Source organism: Hippocampus comes, unplaced genomic scaffold (genome assembly GCF_001891065.2).
Source record: "Hippocampus comes isolate QL1 unplaced genomic scaffold, H_comes_QL1_v1.1 scaffold104, whole genome shotgun sequence".
NCBI lineage: Eukaryota > Metazoa > Chordata > Actinopteri > Syngnathiformes > Syngnathidae > Hippocampus > Hippocampus comes.
The window spans coordinates 3548492-3552561 of NW_017806072.1; the positions used below are offsets into that span (position 1 = coordinate 3548492).

At 39.8% G+C, this 4070-nt stretch overlaps 1 protein-coding gene across 4 annotated transcripts in view; it reads left to right on the forward strand.

Annotated features, from left to right (window-relative positions):
- Window positions 1–3372: 3372 nt before the first annotated feature.
- The window catches only part of LOC109530503 (tyrosine-protein phosphatase non-receptor type 5-like), a 20293-nt gene continuing 19595 nt past the window's right edge, over window positions 3373–4070 (forward strand). For 3 of the 4 annotated variants that reach the window (XM_019894308.1, XM_019894310.1, XM_019894311.1), the window contains exon 1: window positions 3373–3736. The gene's annotated coding sequence lies outside the window, so the exon portion shown is untranslated. Of the gene's footprint in view, window positions 3737–3792; window positions 3911–4070 lie in introns of those variants that run through there. The other variant, XM_019894309.1, reaches the window with a different exon arrangement.

The following is a 4070-nucleotide window of genomic DNA, read 5'->3' on the forward strand; positions in this document are numbered from 1 at the left end:
CCCAGACTAGAATGCAGTTATAGTTTTCATTCTCACACTTACTTTGCTCATGTGCCCACTCTTTGTTCTCGTTTTTTTTCACTTATGGACCTACAGCTTGCTGCTCCTTTTATTTTATTTCTGGGACAGACTCAAGTGTAACTTACAAAGGGTGAGGGTGTACAGTAGATTGAGTGTGATGCTGTAAAAGTTAAGAATGGCAGGAAATGTGTTTGCTGCTGTCTTAATTCATTTATTTGTTTTCTGCATAAGAGTCCTTCCTGCAGATAGTAACCAAACAAACATAGGAGACCTTTGCCAGGCGGGACAAGATCAAGCAGATAATATTTCGTTTTTTAATAATAATAATAATAATAATAAGAATAATAATAATACATTTTATTTGAAAGCGCTTTTCATCACACTCAAAGACACACACATAGTGTTTGTCTTTTTTATTTTTATTCAATATAGAGCAGTTAAAAACCAAAATGTAAAAGCTTGAAAGTCTTTTCTATTTAGACGTTGCTTTTGAATGCCCCAAGATGTTTTTGCCAAGGTGAGAAAAGCAAAGAAAGAAGTTGAGATCCATTCCACTGGTTAGTATATCATAAGAGATAATACATATCCCCAGCATGAAAATATGTCCACTGGGGCTATAAGCACCTTAAGATGGAATTCATATTAGCTTTTATTGTGGTCTATAGAGGTGCATATGCGTGTGTGTATGAAAATTAAATAAAATCCCAATGCAATTGCGCTTTCTACCTGCATTCGAGTGACTCATTCCTTTCAATAGAATGATTAAAGTTGACGTTATGATTTACGTAGAGTCAAGTCATAGGAATGTTTCAAGGCAATGTTCATGTTAGATATCCAGTTGGCTAGAGGTCAATCCAGAAGTGAACACTAGATGTCGCCCATGGCATCCTTAGTACCGCGACCATACAAACTATTCTGCACGGACGTGCTTTATTACATATGTCAACACAATGGAAAACCGTTATCATTTTGCTCTTGAAAAATTCTTGGAATAAAACCTTACTTGTAGCAACAGGATTTTGATATCCCGGCGCCATGTCCATAACCTTAAAAAGATGAGCAGATGAGTAGTTGGCTGATTGGACCTGTGGAGGATGGTGACATGTGGGAGAGATATGGATGTGAAGGAGATAGAGACAAAGAAAGAGGGGTTCCCCCCTCCCACATCACATTTATTTGTTGTTTTGCAGCTTCTGTATTCGATCATTACGTTTTTTTTAAAACAATATAAAAAGGCTGGAATTAATTATTGTAAATGCCATATTGGAGAAAAAGTTAGTCTGTACTTAAGTCACATTTTTTTTTGTTTGAAATAGCAAAACGTAAACTCGAAAATAATGAAATTATGTCTTACATTTAAAGTCAGATCGTGGGTAATGCATTGTGTACGTTGATATGTTTTATAAATGCACAGTATTCGCATATTTATAATTAGGTGATAGTTTATCATCACTTTATTAAATATTCTAAATGTTTCTGATCATTACATACCAGTGTTACTATAATGAGCAAAACACAGAAAGGAAGCAGACTGCCATATGATAGATGACAGATTGTGACATGCTTAGTTGAAACCGGTCAAATTTTTGTTCTCAAAAATCCCCATTTTAACTTATGTGGCAATGCTAGTGCATGTGGTCACTTGCAGTCTTGCAGCGTGTTTCATTTGCGAAACTTCTGTTCCCACTCAGCAATGGTGTGAATGCAAGTGCAAATGGTTGTGGCCAACGATTGACTGCCGACAGGATGCCTTGTTGAAAATGGACGAGCTGTGATGGGGAGCATGAGTGTAGGTGGTCAGTTCCGTGAGTTAGGGTTAACTCAAACCAAATGTCGAATGATGGTGAACAATGAATGAATATACAGGCATTGTTTAATCAAATGCACATGGAGATAAAAAATAAAAATAATGAGAGGCAATATTTCTTTTCAAGCTGTTCTCTGTGGTTTATTTCAGAGTGTAACCATATGGTGTGATGGGAATCAAGAAATGACAGAAGTACAATAACTTGAGTGGGGAGATGCAGGAGAGATAGTGGAGAAGGAAAGCAGGGCGTGCGTGGAAGAGGTTATCCAGCCAAAACACACACACACACACACACACACACACACACATGATCAGCGAACATGTTTTTCATGAATCAAAAAATATGGCAGTCTCTTGTCAATGAATGATCACTTTTTTGGGAAAGGGGGTTAAAATCAACATGTAAATTACTTACCGTACATTCTTTTGCTGACATAAGATTAGCTGACCATAGACAGTACTGTGGATGTCAAGTCAAGTCAAGTACTGTACAACTTTATTGTCAAATGCACAGTATGTGCAACATACAGCACAGATTAAATTTCTTCCCCCTCAACCAGACAAGACAACAAGTGGAGCCGCTGCGGGTGCCCGCCCCGCCATTAAAGAACAGTTAACATAAAATGACAACACAACACATAAGACACAGACAGTCGTGCAATCTTAACTACTTTTCCTGCATACACTTTGTTGTTTGAAGCAGTTATCCAAACATTTTCCTCGAAGTTACTGGAGCCCCTTTCAAATATTTTCATTTACCTTACCGGTAAAATAAATCACTCAAGAAATTATGCAATGTTATATAATGTAGTCATTTTGAAAGACTGCTGTGATAAGGTAAACAGTTCGGATTTTTTTTTTTTTTTTTTGTAGTGGGCCGTAGTCTTGTATCCCACTAGAATAGAGCCGCCCCTCCAGTGAAAAACAGCTCTATCCTATCTTCACCTTCAGAAACAAAACAAGAGCAATGTGTCGTAGGATGATCTGTTAAATTGGACAAATTGGACTTGGACACTAAGCAGGAAGTGGAAGAAAATGTTTTTGTTTCTCGAAAGCTACAATTCGACTGCTGACCAACATAAACTGAAAAAAAAAGATTTTGGGATTAACTGAATTTAAACATGTGCATTGGTTGCAAATAATTATAATGTGGCAAACTGATACAAATTTCCTGTGTTTTAAAACAATACAGAAACACATTTTAATCATGTGCTACCGAAAATCAAGTACTTGTTTTTTTTCAATGTAACCCCGCCTTTTTTGTTTTGCAAACCAGCATGTAAAAGTCATTTTCAATATATGCCGCAAACAGCTAAAAAATACAAATGGCCTCCAGGCCATAAATTGGACACCACTGCTGTAATCCATGAATACTATTAAATATATGTGTAAAAAAAGGAGTTCAGCACGTTATCGAAAAAAAATATTTGCAACATTTATGTCCCTCTAATGTGATGAATGGGGATTCATCACATCCGCCCCCCCCTCTCTCTCTTTCGCTCTGTCTCTCTCCCCCTCTCCCTCTTGCTCTCTCTCCTTCTCTCTCACTCGCACTCCCTCATTCTCGCTCTGTTGCCAAGGCTACCGCACAGCCTCTTGCTGCATATACCTAGATGAAGCTGCCGCCTGTGGATCTTACTCTGCTCCAGGATACAAACAATAGCGAGGCCATCACAATTGTCATGGCTCTTTCTCACACGCAAACACGCACCGCTTAAGTCCCTGCGGCTTCCGCCAGCCTCGCATGTGTCTTTCACCCCGTCACCATCGGTCTGTCTCCTCCTCGCGTGCGAGCGCGCATCATCTCCAGCAGACAGAGGAGCGGCAAAGGAATTGGTATTTGGCTGCTGCTCTTTGGCTCAGAGGGAGAAGAGCACCAGATGGCCATTTGAAGGAGAGCTCAGTCAGGTAAGTGGACTTATGCTAACCAGACTTAAGACTGGGGATGAGTGTTACGGCCCTCCCTCTCCTCCCTCGGTCTTTCCCCCTCTGTGGTTATGCGACATGAGGTGAATACCAATAGGAGGATGAAGGAAGCCCCTGTGGTTCATATGGCTGCCGTGCTATCCTGGCTGAGAAAAGGTACAGTCATGTAGCCTGCATGACCAACAGGTTGGTTCTTCATCAGCCTTGGATTTTCACATTCCTTTATTGGCATTTAAAAGCTTGATGTGTGTGTGTGTGTGTGTGTGTGTGTGTGTGTGTGTGTGTGTGTGTGTGTGTGTGTGTGTGTGTGTGCGAC